The sequence below is a fragment of the Canis lupus genome, chromosome 2, assembly GCF_048164855.1.
Source record: "Canis lupus baileyi chromosome 2, mCanLup2.hap1, whole genome shotgun sequence".
In the NCBI taxonomy this organism is placed as follows: domain Eukaryota; kingdom Metazoa; phylum Chordata; class Mammalia; order Carnivora; family Canidae; genus Canis; species Canis lupus.
In genome coordinates, this window is record NC_132839.1 from 66,551,145 (window position 1) to 66,567,187 (window position 16,043).

Sequence of the window (16,043 nt, forward strand, 5' to 3'; positions counted from 1 at the left end):
AGCCATCCAGAGAACCCACCCTTGGACTGATGCTTGGTTATGAAAACCACACAAAATCAATTCCACCTTTTATTAACATGGTTTGAATTAGATGTCTGTCACTTGCAATTGAATGAGACATTCCTCAAAACACTTATTAGGTGGCAAGCAATTGGCCAGACACCTTTCTCCCTGTACCTCTCTTAGTCCTCACAGCATCCATAGGCATAAGAAAATATCATTCTCATTTTATGGCAGTTCTTTAAACTCAGCCATGTTCCCATGACTAGTGGGTATAATCTTCAGCCTCACACTCAGGAGATAAGCAGACACAAGAGGGCTTAGTTTTGAGCTCTCTCTGCCCCACAGAGTGGCCCTCTGGGTCGTTTAGGCTCGCCAGTGCTCAGTTTTACTTCAGGAAATCTAGCTAAGTTGGGGATGTTGTAAACATGTGGAGACTGCCAAACTAGAGGCCCATTTCAGGGTATCGTATCACTCTGAAGAGAAACCAGCTTCATTTTTGGACATTGACATGAAATCTCTCCATGGAATTTTTTTTTCTAAAGATTTTCTTTATTTATTCATGAGAGACAGAGAAAGAGAGAGAGAGAGAGAGGCAGAGACACAGGCAGAGGGAGAAGCAGGCTCCTCTCAGGGAGCCCGACGTGGGACTTGATTTGGAACTCCAGGATCACGCCCTGGATCAAAGGCAGGTACTTGACTGCTGAGCCACCCAGGCATCCCTCTCCCTGGAATTCTATCTAACTGTGTTTTGCATGAAATTAATGAAAAATGCATCCTTCTCTGTTATTTTATTTAATTAAGTAATTTATTTTAGAGAGAGAGAGAGAGAGTGTGTGTGTGCTTGAGCAGGGGCGGGGAGCAGAACAAGAGAGAGAATCCTAAGCAGACCCCATGCTGAATGCAGAGCCAATGAGGGGTTGTACACGATGACCTCAGGATCATGAGCTGAGCTGAAATCGAGTCAGATGCTTAACCTACTGAGTCACCCAAGTTCCCCTTAACCTTCTCTTTTTAAATTGGATTGGGACAGCCTCCCAAAATCTATCCCAAGGAGTTATCAAACAAGAGGGAGAAGAAATCATTTGAGACTTTAGTATTCTTCCATAACTGGATTAGGACAGATGAGATTAGATTAGGAAAACCCCTTTTCAGGGTTCCCTTAGCAGCAGGAGCATAGATCACAACTCAGTAAAAGACTATGGAGAGCTTACTTGTGTATTTTGTGTCTACCTGATGCCATTTTTTTCTATCATTTGGCCAATAAACACTCATCTGGAAACAAAAAGTGGTTAAGTTGATGTGTAGCATACATAGTATCTACTGCACACCCAAGTAACATGTTCAACAGAGATCATAGGAATGGGATAACAGATACCTTGGCATTCTGAAATTCTCCATGTTAATTAGCAATTTACAAACAGACTCTTAAATACAGAGAACAAACTGGTGGTTGTGAGAGGGGAGGTGGGCGGGAGGATAGGTGAAATAGATAAAGAGCATTAAGGGATAGAAACTTTCAGTTACAAGATAAATAAGTCACGGAGATTAAAAGTACAACATAAGGAATATAGTCAATAATATTGTTATAACATATGTGTTGTCTATGCCTCTTGTGGTGAGCATTGAGCAATACATAGAATTGTTGAATCAATATGTTGCTTACACCTGAAATTAATATAACATATGTTAAATATACTTCAGTTAAAAAAGTAATACATTTTAAGTTCATATATATGAATAATGACAGCTGCTTCAATACGCATCTGTTAGGCACCAGATAGTTGATATTTTCCAAGTTCCTAATAAAAATCTTTAAAGCTAAGGATTATTGCCCGCATTTCATGGATAAGAATATTAAGGCTGAGAGAAGATAAACAACTTTCCTGAACTCCCCAAATAAGGAAGCTGGGGTTCAATCTAAGACCTCTCTGATTTTAATCAATGCCTGATGCCTTTTTGCTCTGCCATGTGACCTCTCTGCCCCAGCGCTAGACTGGACCCCATCAGGTTCATTGCTGAAAACATGATTTCTACACCCAATGTGTACACTGACAAGGACATAAATTGATGGCCTGAGAGTGCCCAGCTGTGAGTTTCATCACCCTGCCTGCCAGTTGTCAGGCTGGATTAGGCTATCTGGTCAAAGCCAAAGTCATGCATGGACTTTGCCAGCAGACAGACATAGGTCAAAGTCCTGGCTCTGCACTATCTAGCTATTTGGCTTCAGAAAGCATCTGCCCCTCTCTGGGCATTGACTTCCTCATCTGTGAAACAGGGCTAATTAGCTGCTTCAAGGAGTTAAAGAAATAATATAATGAGATAACATACAAGTCTTTAGCACAGGACCTGCCACATTATAATAAAGAGTCTGAATCCGTTTCTTATATTTGCCTACATATAAGCTTTGCCTCTACCTCTTCCCCTTTCTGCCATTCATCTGAATTGGTAAGAAAACCAGAGTGACTCTCCCGAACTGATGGAGAATCAAACTATACAAAAACCCTGAAATTCTCACCTTGCCCTATGCCCTAGACACAAGAAAAACCTCAAGCCAGTCTTCTTTCCTTGCTCTCTCAAGTCATTTTGAGACCAACTTAGGTGGCTTGCTCTGATTTCCCTAGGAAGTCTCATCATGTAAACGATGGACCTTTTCGCACCATCTTAGTTTGTGCATGGCATCACCAGTCTTGGCATCCAAACCACATTTTGGGTGGGGGAGCCCTCCTGTCTCTGCAGGGTGTCCAGAACACATAAAATATGTTAGCTATCATCATCATCAATCATCATCATCATCATCATCATCATCAAAAAGTTGAATTTGGGCTTTTAAAATTTTATGCAAGAGCCTCACCATTAATAGTATTTAACGTGAACAAATACAAGTATTTGACAATAAAAAGTCTGGAAGGAATGGGCAATCAAGGAATAGGTGTGGATTTCAGAATGTCTGGTAGGAAGGTCATTCACTCCAGTTTGGACAGTTGTGGGTTCAAGATGTAGGGGTTGTGGTGGAAGTTCCTGGGCTGAGCTGTTGGGTGCTGACATTTTTCCAGAGTGGCCAAAAATTGACTGAGCCGAGAATCCACTATAAGTTGCTGATCTGGTGAGAAAAATGAAAGTCAAGATTAAAGAATTTTCATTGCCACATCTGAGGGGATTAATATCTGAAACTCAGATAGGTGTGAGAAGTGAAGGACCAAGAATATTGACAGCAGTTTGTGAATCAGCTTGTGATCAGCTTGCAAAGCAGTCCAAGGCAGAACGTGAAATTCACAGGTTCTTATTAAGGTGGGCTGGTTGGCTCCTCCTTAATCCCCTCACTAAACCAAGTGTCTGCTTACTGCATACTGCCTTAAAGCAAAAATAACTGGATATGTAATTTGCATTGCATTTTTCTTAGGCAATCAATAAATGTCAAGCTATATATTGACATCTTAGCAAATCAATCTCTTGAAGGGAATTTGTCCTGAACACACCAGTTCTTACAAAGTTGCCAAGGCAATAAATTTGACTAATTTTTCTTCTCTAGAAGTTAGGCACTGAAACATCCTAAAATGACTTTAATCTGCTCCAAATCATCTGGCCAAACAGTGAATACAATTTTGTCCACTGGACAATGTTTTCCTGATTTAAGTGTTGTTGAAACACAAGGAATGTAATTTATATTTTAGCTAAGTCAACATGGTAATATGAGGATATTTTAAAAGCCCTGCATAAACAAAGGTATGATGTTTGGGTTCAGAATGACAGAGCCAAAAATGAAACTTGGCTGTGGTGTGCTATTGTTTGTGTAGAAAGACTCATTTTTTAAAACAATGAAATACAGAGTGCAAGTTCAAAACGAGGCAAGCTCACTCTAGTAAGATTTTGCAGAGTGAGTCAGCCTTCCCGATACACAGATGATGATCTGTTACTCAAATGGGATCAGGACACAAATGTCAGGAAAAAGTCTGAAGGAGCAGAGAATTGTCTTTATCGCGCAGAAACCAATCCCTTCAGGACCCTTATGACAGTGGTATGTTTCAGTGATAGACATAAATCACCTTAGCACCTTTTCAAGAACTTGGCTTTGATGAAAAATTTTTTCCGACTGCCTTAAGTTATTTTTAAAATGCTGGCCTATTCTAAATTGATTCTGTGGAATTTACTTTATATGGTATGAGTATAAAAATAATTATTTATGAAAACATTAAATGGGAGGTATTTTTTCCCTAAAAGATTTTTTTTTCCCTCAGTAGAGAGAGGAAGTCATTATACAGAGAGTGTAAATTAGGCATTTTATGCTGTTAGGTGCCTTGATGCTTCTTTCTGACAATTCATTGTCTCATCATTTCCTTACCCTCCATGATAAAGAGATTTGGGCTCCTCAATCTTTCCCCCTTTCTCCCTTCAATTTTCCTCCTTCCCTTTGTCTTGTCTTTTTTCCTTTCTTCCTTCCTTCTTTCCTTCTGCCTTTCCTTCAACACATAATTGAGATTCTATTATGTGTCAGACTGTGGCCTAAATTCAATTGCTTGGTTACACAAAATGATGAAGAACATAATTTATTATCGAGTATTGGGAGAGGAAGAAAAATCAACCAATACAAAATTATTTTACAGGGATGGGGGGCAAAGTAAAATAATGAAGTGACCAAGGTCATGACCATTGTTATTGGACGTCTTCTCCAGTGCAGCCCTTTCAGGGGACACTTCTCAAACCAGTCATCTAGAATCACTGATCCAATTTCCTGATCAGATAACTGTCATCTGGCTTGGACCATCATCACCTATCAGAGGACTCTTGCTAAATTACCTATGGCTTCTAAACTGCTAAACCCAAAGGATATTTTTCAACTATAATCACACTTGACATCAGAAGAATTCTATGTTTTTGAAACAATCTCTTCCTCTTGTTTTTAATGATATAATACAGTATTCTTTGCAGGCTAAATTCTTCTTCCTGTCCCTTACAAATTGGAGCTCATTAAATTCCATCAGAAACAATTTCTTAGATCATTTCCTTAGTCTTTCCTTAAACAACTTTATGGCTTCTATTTCATCATCCGTAGGTTGGTGACTTACACATTCATATCAGTCAAGGATCCCTTTTCAACTCTTCACTCAATCTCTCCACTCAGGTGATTCAAAAGTGTCTTATGCTCATCATGTCCTAAGTCAAACTCATGATTTATCTCCTGCCTTCTGACCTAAGCTCCTTCCACTGTCTTGCTTTCAATGAATGGCAATAGAGTCTTTCCAGATCACTCAGATTTCTAGGGTCATCCTTGACAGTCTGATATTCACTCAACAAATCCCAAGATTTTGTCTCCTAAATATTTCTCAAAACCATACACTTCCATTGCCACTACCACCACATTGCTCTTCCCCCAGTTAGCCCCAAATCATTGCTCAGATTGCTGTAGAATCAACTGATCCTGAAGAAAGAGACTTTTGACCTCCCTGATGAGATGAGGCTCAAATGCTGTACATTTCATGATGCTGCTTCCTTCTTCACTTAACACAGTTTACAACTATACATTGGATTTTATGGCTATTTGACTATATTTGTCTCTTCCATGATAGCAGAGAGCTTGCCTGACTCTGCCCTCATTGTACTCTCAGTATTCTAGAACTGTACCTAGGACCTAATAGTTGCTTCAATATTTTTGTTTAATGTAATAGGTAAAATTACTGGCTCTGCCTTTTGCTAGCTATGTGGACTTGAATGTGTTTTTGCCTTCCTCAAGGCTCTGCTTCCTTGTTTGTGAAATGAAGATGTAATTCCCATACTCTTAGTGTTGATATGAGATTTACATGAGATTGTGTATTTGAAATATTTCTTAGTGCAGTGCCTGTGAAGCACTCGGGAAATGGCTGTGCTCCCCGCATATGAAATATGGATATACTATAAGGAACATTATTTTGGAGTTTATATGAAGGAAATCCTCATCTGACTTCAAGTTTATGACTCAGAGTCTTTTGGCAAAGAAAGTCCTGTTGGAAAATCAAGTGCATTAGATTGTCTTTAAAATATTTTGTGGGGGAACTGGATATAGGGTCAAAAGGCTTTCAAACAAATTTGGAGCTAGAACCACCCAGATAAAAGGATAGTGAAGATGGAGAAAGCAGAGTTCAGGGATGCCAGAATTGTCTATTGTTCAAATACCCAAGAATAGGCAAGACTTGGTCCCTAACTAACCAGTTTTGCAGAACACATTCAGGGATACACTGGGGTTACTTTACTTTGTACATTTGCATTTCTTACAGGCAGGCATACTTCCTGGGGTCCAGTAACAGGAAGGATGGGGGAAAATGAGTCTTGCCTTTGAACCAGCACCCAGTATCAATGGCAGAACCTTGTGCCATGTATACCATGAACTTCCCTATTAGGCAGTGGGATGCTGTCCTTCCAACTGGGAATATGCTGTGATGCCTTCTTCTTTGAGAATTTATCCCCATGCAGAAAGCTTTTTATGTCCTTTGCCACTAAACAAGCATCATGACCTCTGCCTGCTGTGTTTGGTTCCTCTGCATAATGTTATGGTGTGTTTTCCACATAGATGGGCAGGACTAGATTCTCCACCTTTTAAGAGTAAGCCTTCTAGGTGGAAGGGACTGTATGTATGAAAGCACAAAGGGAGGAGGGTAGATATGCAGTGAAGAAAAGATAGCAATCTTTGGCCTTAGGAGGGCAACATTCATGAGTGGAATAAAGGAAGCTAAATCAGGAATGAAAATTTGTCATGAGAGCAGGAAAAGTCCTAAATTTCTGTTCAGGGCTATTATCATCATCATTATGATGATGATGAGTATTATTTTTTTTCCAAGCCATATAGAGTCATTGAAAACATTGAGGCAGATGACTGTCAAAATTGCTTACATTTAACAAAATAGAGGTGGTGTAATACAGTATAGTTCATTCTTTGCAGTTGGACTACTAGGGTTCAAATCCTGGCTCTTCTCCTTACTTGCTGAAAGATTCTGGGTGAAGTAGGCTTTCTATGCCTCAACTTTTTCATCTGTAGAATGGAAATAAGAATTGTACCTCTCTCATAGGGTTCTTGTCAAAATCAAGTAAATAGAAGTAAAGTTCTCAGAAGAGGACATTCCTCTGAGTAAGCATTCAGGAAGTATGAACTATTACTCAGGAAAAACTTCACTTGACAGGAGGTAGCAAATCCTCTTAAGCAGGAGAGCTGCCTTGTTGAGGAAAATGCTTTGATAATATTCCTTAAAGCTGGACATCCAGAACTTCCATGATTGTGGACACTGAGGCTTCCTGGAGAGAAGAGGTCCAAATTGCAAAATAAAAGGAGAAAACACAAGTTTTAGGGAGAAAATGAATAAATTCAGCTTTGGATTTGTCAAGCTTGAGTTGCCTTTGTGTTAAGCACATGGAAATGTGTCTAACACTAAGGAGTAAGTTTGGAACAGAGGTACAGATGTATAAAAAGTTCTGCAAAATAGTCATATTTGAGGTTTTAGGCATTTAGTTAGTTTAGGTGATTTAATTCCTAACAGCCCTACAGTAAAGAGCTTCAGTGAATCCTCATTATTTATGGATTCTATGTTTGCAAATGAGTCTACTTGCTAAAATTTATTTGTAGTCCCCAAATCGTGCCCCTTTCCAGATCATTTGCATATATGTAGAGAGCAGTGAAAATGTTGAGTCACCTAACACACATTGCCAGCTAAGGTTGGACAAGATGTTGCTCTGTCTTGTTTCACTTCTCCTACTACAAACAAATGTTGTTTCCACAGCTGTTTAGTGCCATGGTTTTTACATTTTTGTGCCATTTGTGGTGATTTTTCTACTTAAAATAGCCCTCAATGCTGAAGTCCAGTGTAGTATTACCAAGTATAAGAACACTTGGGTTGTGATGTGCCTTTTGGGAAAATATATGTTAGAAAAGCTTTGTTCAAGTATGAGTTACAGTGATTTTGGCCATGAATTCAGTGTTAACGAATCAACAAAATATATTAGAGAAGGTATCTTTAAATAGAAACGTACATGAGACAAGGTTATATATTGATCAATTGACCAAAATGTGGTGATCAGAGAGGTTTGTTGGAAATTAACTCTTATTTGGCCCTAAAAGTGATGGTTTGGTATTCACCAGATTAGTGTTTGTGGTGACTTTATAAAGAATAACTCTTTATGAGAATCCACTGTAGATATGAGAATACAAGTTGCAATAGACACAGGGAAAATAATTAACCCTCTTTGAGAAAGTAGGTGTCATATAGGAGGTGTGCACTTCCTAAAGGACACTAAGAAGTCCACTAGGAAAACTATGTCCCATCTGCTGAAGTTAGTAGAAGGAAGAGGAGTGACTAATACCCCAACATTCCATCTTTAAATTCAGCTCTTCGCCACATGCAAAATTTTCAAATCACAGCACAAAGTTGCATGACATTGAAAACATATGTGTTAAACAATTGCATGGAGAGCTTTAGTGAGATGCTGAGAGGTTGTGGGTCTACTCTTGCCCTGCTGACAGCTCAACCCCAAGGAGAGTCTATGTTAGTGTCACTCCAGGGATCAGCCTCCTTGCTTCTACTTGCCTTTAACCCTGATTGGCTGAGGTTGTTGATTTTTCACAAAGCTTGTTTGAGTCTCTAGGATACCATGTCTAAGATGACATTCCCTGGTAATTTTCATAGGAAACTATGGTCTATCAATTATAAAATAATATACTACCTTCTTGACACTATGACTAATGTGTGTGCAGTTTGACATTTCACAAAACAGTTTGTATCATGGCCATCAAGAAGATAGTAAGAATCCTAATTTACAGATGACAATCCAAGTCTCAGGAATGTTAGATGACTTCTTCAGCATGCACAGATCATAAATGTAGTAGCTTAGACTCAAACCCAGGCATTTTGGCCCCAAAGCTCATGTTATTCCTCTTATATGTGAGTCAATTTCTGGTTTGGTTTTGGGGTGCTCCAGATTTGTGCCTGTGATGTCTCAAAATCCGATGAGATAATGGTGATCGCCAGGAGCATTTGACTACATGTTTTCATCTGGCATTTTAACCAGACTGCCTTTGCTTTTATTTTCATTTTTTAAATTTAATAATCTATAGATTTATAAGTTTATACATTTCACTCTAATGAAATTTATAAAACTTACTTTTTTAAGATTTTATTTATTTATTCATGAGAGACAGAGAGAGAGAGAGAGAGAGGCAGAGACACAGGCAGATGGAGGAACAGGCTCTATGCAGGGAGCCCGACATAGGACTCGATCTTGGGACTCCAGGATCACATCCCGGGCCAAAGGCAGGCGCCAGACCACCGAGCCACCCAGGGATCCCCTAAAACTTACTTTCTTCTGTTTTTTTTAAAAAAGATTTTATTTATGTATTTGAGAGAGAGAGAGAGCATGGGGAGGCAAAGGGGCAGGGGGAGAAGCAGACTCCCTGCTGAGCAGGGAGCCCAATGTGGGGCTCCATCCCAGGACCCTGGGATCATGACCTGAGCCAAAGGCAGATGGTTAACTAACAAAACCACACAGGAGCCCCTGTTTTCAGAGGTTTACAACCTGTGGAGTTGTAGCACTGAAGATATGGAGGGATGATTGTTATGAACTGAAGAAAAATCCTTGATCTGGAGGAACTTTCTTGGTGTTTTGTCCAAGCTCTTGATTCTGCTGATGTGAAAATTGAGAGTAAGAGGGAAAAGTTCCCCAGACTGTGCTGTGAAAATTGGTGGTTGAAGTTAACTCAAGGATGAACATTTGCTTTCTGGAGTGACAGCATAGCATGGAGGATAGACCACATGCTTTAAGTCAAAGGGACCTGGGTTCAACTTCACCTTCGCCACCTGCTGTTTTGACAACCCTGGGCAAGTTACTTAACTTCACCGTGCTTCAGATCTTTCATATATTGAGATGGAAATGGAAATGTCTATTTTGGGGGCTTAGGGGGCCCATTATATAACACCCTCTGTGATTGTCAGTATCTGGAACCCCTTGAAAGATAGCTGCAAGGATCACGCAGCTGGAGATCAAAACATCAGTCTTACTATCCTAAGGCTGAATTGCAGAAATGTGGTGTGACTGTGACAACATGGGCTCCTTAAAATGTCCTCACTGACCTCTGTCCTTTTCCTAGGTGAAATTATCTGAACCATGTACCTATCAGGAAGAGGCAAAGTGCTCCCCTGTCAGCTCCACAAATGCAGGATCAATAAGTAATGTGCCCAGTAATGGAGGTGGGGCATGGAGCTGTGGTTATTTCTCTTAATACCACACATTAGGGACTTTTTCTTTTTCCCCTCGGAAGAGGACCAGAAGGGTGGGGAAAGGCCCTGTGTGTTCAGACACCATTCCCCTCAGGTGAGGTGATACATGCAGTCTTCAGTTGATGCCCACTGTACTGTATGTTCTTTTTTTTTTTTTTAAGATTTCATTTATTTATTTATGAGAGACACACAGAGAGAGACAGAAACAGAGACACAGGCAGAGGGAGAAGCAAGCTCCATGCAGGGAGCCCGATATGGGACTCGATCCTGGGACTCCAGGACTTCAGCCCTGAGCTGAAGGCAGGTGCTCAACTGCTGAGTCAGCCAGGTGTCCCTGTATTGTATGTTCTTGACATAAAGATAATACATGGTGTTGGTGGAAGCAAGTCCGAAAAACCAGACTCCCTAGTTCATTATTCTCTCCCCTATGATGAAACAAATGAGTATTTTACATGGGGCCAGACAGCCTTTAGTATGGTTTAGAACAACATTTTCATCCATACTCCATTTTCTGTAGCATAAAACCCGGCCGCACCTCGGGATCAACATAGCTGGTATATACACAGTACTTCCCTAACTTGTCTACCCAATGGGACTTAAACATTCAGGTATATGTGTGTGCACCCACACGAAGCTGGTGAGGTAACAGTAAAGAGTATACCCCAGTAAAATAGGCATCAGAGTACATGGGTTTGACTTACTAAGCACCTGGTCCTTAGAGGGCACCATGCTGAGAACACTACGTGGATTATCTCTAGTCTTCATAGTAACACCTCAGGGTGGGCAGACATCACCTCAAGGATGAAGAAACTCTCAAAAATTAGGCTTTAAAATCAGGTCTATCTTGTTCCAGTGTCTTGCTCCTCTCACCAGGGCTGTAAATGTCTCCTCTCCCTGATTTGAAGGGGGTGTTTGTGGAAAGGAATGACTGTTCCTTGGATTTAATAGGAAAACAGCAGCAAACTCTGCCTGAAAAGGAAGCGTGGTGGAGCAGACAGACCCAGACACCAGAAAGCACCTTCGAGCAGACGCCATGGAATGGCAGGGCACCTGGAATTCCCACTGGAGGACCAACTTCTCTCACTCAAAGGGAATCCACTGTCTGAGGCCAGAAGGCATCTCCTCATTTAATCACTTGGTAAGAAAAATAGGGCTTATTGGGAAATGACCCACACCCACTCTTTCAAAGGGATGGTGACAGAGACTGCTAGTGCCAGGATGTGTGGCTGGCCACAAGGCTGATGCCCCACAGGCAGCCCAAGTGGGTCCTGGCTCCACCTTCTCACAGTCTACCTTTGATGTGAGTTTCTTTTGTCCATGCATTTAGTCTTGACGTGACTTGTTTTCAAATAGATCCATCCTGAGTCAGATGCAGACCTTCTTTTCTCCCCTCATCCCCCAAGCCTCCTTTATGTCCTTCCCTGGGTTAGCCAGAATCAGGTCACAGAGCCAAGGCACTACGTCAAGGAGAATACTTGGAGGTAGAGGCAGAGAAGGGATTTGAGCAGGGCCTGGGGCCAAACATCATAAACATAAAGCCTCCAAACATCAATCCAACATCATTTTCCTCTTGGCAGGTGACATTTCAACCTACTTTCTTTTACAATCAGTTTTAGTAAGTGCTGTTAAGAAAGTAACATTTAATGTGACATGTTTATTCATTGTGACATTACATAGTCCTATCTTTGGGACCCCCTGTGTATGAGTGGCCAGTAGGGTGTATATCCTCCTAAATAGATTTCTAAAGAGCCATTAGAAGTAAAATCCAATGGTCAGTTGCAGCCTTTTCACTTGTGAATGAAGTCAAAACACATCCCGTGGTCTCTCGGCAATGCAAAGGAGAATGGTGTCAACTCCAGCTGTCTGCCCAAATGGTCTCCTGTCTTCCATCTCAACTGCTAGTTCCTTCTTATCTTGTCTTAAACAATTACACTGATAACACCAAGGAAACAATTTTATCTAGAAGTGGGAGGAAGAATTCCTCTGCCTTTTGGTAATTAAGGGCCTTGGTCCTATTGGGAGTGAATTCCAGTTTTGGGGGAAAAGAGGTTTGAAGAAAAAACACTTTTCCAGATGTCTGAGACAGGCCATGATATCATAGATGGCAATCTGCTCTCTGTTTTGTTCCTCCTCAGTCCCCTTCCTTCTATTCATCATCTCCTTCTTCAGACTGTCAATTAGTGATAAACAGTGACCTTTGAGATACTATACACAACGAAAAAACTCTGGTTTTATTTTTTTACAGATATATTTATGTTATTATTTTTTATCTTTTCTTTTCTCTTAGGTTACTATCCCTTCTTATTCAGTGTGGCTGACATAGTTTGGCTCACCAAGGTCCCAAACTCAACCCCATTTTCTATAGCTGCCTCCATTAAAAAGACTGTTAAAGTGAAATAACTGATATCCCAAACTTCTTGTCTTGTACTTCCTTGAGAAATAAATTGCAATTTGGAGAATCTACCCTGACTCCCTCTTTTTTTTCCTACCTTGAATGGAGGCCTGATATCTGGGCCTGAAGATGCCATCTTGTCAGCATGAGGTGATGGGCATAAGGGAAAGACCAAAAGAATCTCAGAAAGACTACTTCTAAAAAAAAAAAAGAAAAAGAAAGACTACTTCTGATACAACTTCAGATTTTACTTGATTATTTGTTTTCTATCTACCCAAAAGCTTATTTTTGCTATTTGCTTAACTCAATATGTATATATTGTGCACACACACATGACACTTACTATGGCCAGGCACTACTCTAGTAATTTGAGTTTCATTAGTAAACAAACTAGACAAAGATCTCTGTCTCCAACGTTGTAATTCAGCAGACAGAGATAGACACTAATCAATAGACATAATAATAATGAAGGAAGAAACTGATGCCATAAAAAAAGAAAAAGGAAGACAAGGTACGGGGCAAGGGAATGTAAAGTTAGGGTTTAGTTTCAATTATATATTGGGTGGCCAGCATAGAATGTAAGTTTCATGTGGTAGGCACATAGGGAGATGTAAGGTGGGTGCCCAGTAAGTATTTATTAAGTAATGAATAAGTGAATAATTAGTGAATCAATAGCTGTTTACTCCCAGACGTCTTAGAGGAGAAAGATTACCTTTTTGTCATTTATAGTTAGTTAAGTTTTCTAAAACTGCAGTAGAATGCATTCATAACTGATGCACTGAATTACATCCTTTTATAAGTTTTTCAGTGAACATCTTGATTTGAGAATGTATTAATATTACTTGTACTCTTGAATAAAGGCTAGATTGGGGGAGTTTTTCTTCCCTTTCAGTACTTTGGCAGGATGATTTGAGTATTTTCTGTTACCTGTTATCTCTGAAGAGATGTGTTTGAAGGTCACTTGAACATTCTATCTCACAAATCTAAGATTTCCCAGTTTTCCCTGATGTTATATCACTTCAATAATGTGATTAGTGAGATTATTTATGTTTATCCTGCTCAAGAGTATGTTTTTGTTTTTATTTTTTGTCTTGAGAACTCAATTCTTTTTGCTGTGGTGGTGGTCGGAAAATATTCCAATTTTCTTTCAATATTTCTCTTTCGTTCTCTCCCTTCTTGATTGCTGGAACTCTAAGATATCTGTTCAGTCCTGTGCTTCTCTATTTCATAGGCCTTAATTTCACTTTCATGTTTTCCATCTCCTTATCTGTTTGTGCTATGTTCTGGTTGATTTCCTTGGGTCTATTTTACAGTGTCCTTTTTTTCTCTTCAACTGTGTCTAGTCCACTATTTAAGAGTTTTTATTTTATCCACTATAATGCTTCAGTTCTAAAGTTTTTTTGGTTCATTTAAAAATCTATCTGATATCTTATCTAGAAAGTCCTACTTTATCTTACTCTTTTATTTCTTTACTTGCTTATTTAAATGTGCTTTTTTAATTTTAAAGTCCCTTTCATATTAGTCCATTATTATGAGTTGTTTAGGTAAGACTTACCCTATTGACTCAGTCTATTGACTGAGTCTACTGGCTCTTTTCTTTAACAGGAAATTTGCTTTGTAAATTCTGCAAATATCTGTTCAGATTTAATGGACGTTGTCTTCCATAGGAGTCCCTCTCATACCTTGGATTGAAGGAATCTCTAATGGAATGTTTTGCTTTTTTCTCTGTGTGGACCTTAACGAAGATGAAATTTACATAAATAATTTTTTAAGACCCTAATGGAGGACCACACTCACGTAAATATATATTAACACACCAGGCAAAATGCAGTGAGCTCTGCATTGAGTTAGGAGTTAGGAGTAACTCAAGGAAGCATTAGTAATAGCTGATTTTGGAAAGGACATTAATAAGGACTTGAACTCTGCAGATGAGATTTTCTGCCATCAGTGCTTAAGAGTGGAGGTTTTGTTATTATAGGGTATGAACACACATTTTTCAAGAACATTTGCAAAGATGTTAAAGAACCATGAGGATTTAGTTGAAGAACTGAAACAAACGTGGGAATTCAGGCTCATGAAAGTATAATCATTTATCATGTCAGCAGGTGGGATGGATCTAATAGGGAAAAGGCTTTCAGAAACTAGGAAGTCAGGGATTCTAATGAGGTTTCCAAGATTAACCTTTAAAAACTGTCCTATAATCCAATGATATGACATATTGACTAATATCATTATTACTATTAAGAGTTGGAATCTTATTAATCTAAGAAAAATTTAACAGCAACTTCATTTCCTCTTTTTGCATATAAAATATAACCAGAATTAATCCAGAATCCTGCCCTTAATGCCTGTGTTTGTTTTTTACTTGTGCTCCACTAAGATTTGCACGTCAACTTCCTAACTTACCAGCTGTATGTCTTTTGCCAAGTTACCATCTGAGGCCTAGTTTCTTTATCTATAAAGCTATGATATTAATTGTAACTACTGTTAGGGCTTAAATAGAAGATTAAAGATTGGAAGATTAAATGAGATAGTTTTCATGGACAGTTGGAAGATTAAATGAGATAGTTTTCATGGACAGTTAGCACAGCATCTGGCCCCCAGGGAGAGTAGCTATTATTTGTTATTCTCAATGTTCCTAGCTAGTTTAATTGGTTAAAGTTTTCCTTCCATGTAAATTTCAAATTGAAGACACAGTCCAAAATTTCAAATACTAAGACGATCTATTTCCTGGAAGAACCACAGCAAACAAACAAACAAACTCACCTACTGACAAAGCAGTCTCTTACTTTGTTTTCAGCAGCCCACAATTAAATAATTCTGGGCATGGTGCACATTCTCAAGAGAACCAATGAGACTGAAGTTCCTTGTCCCAGGCCTGTAATTCATCTGCTCCATGAGAGCATATGGTCTCTGAGCATGCGAAAGCCTTCTGAGGGATATGGAAATAAGCAGAGTACATACTATTTTTTAAGCTTATGGGCAACTGGGAATAAAGAGTGGCTGTTGCCAATAGCTGATAGAGAGAAAGAATGACAAACTGGAAATGTTAGAACCTTAGAATCTAAAGCCTTAGACTCACTATAGACAGACACTTCAGAGGTAGAGGGGGATTTTAAAGAAGGTCCTAAAACACATAGTTTCTGCAGAGGAATACAGTACAAAGGTCTCTAGCTTTGGGTTCAAATAATCTGGATTTGAATCTCAGTGCTTCTGCTGAGCAATCTCTTAGCCATAACCAATCAATGTATGATCTGAAACATCAAATTGTGATCAGTAAAATGGTGACAATAATATCCACCTAAAAGAGCCATTCTGAGAATGAATTTACATGGGCTAACTCCATTTATTCAATCATTTGTTCATACACAAATTTATTACAAAATATTTACTAAATGTCTCTAATATGTGATGCA

The 16,043-nt window shown here is 39.3% G+C and overlaps 1 long non-coding RNA gene across 1 annotated transcript; it reads left to right on the plus strand.

Moving 5' to 3' along the window:
* Window positions 1–574: 574 nt before the first annotated feature.
* On the plus strand, window positions 575–12,694 carry LOC140610397 (uncharacterized). The gene is made up of 3 exons (XR_012012064.1): window positions 575–688; window positions 11,184–11,373; window positions 12,523–12,694. It is a non-coding gene; the product is annotated as an uncharacterized lncRNA (long non-coding RNA).
* The last annotated feature ends 3,349 nt before the right edge of the window (window positions 12,695–16,043 follow it).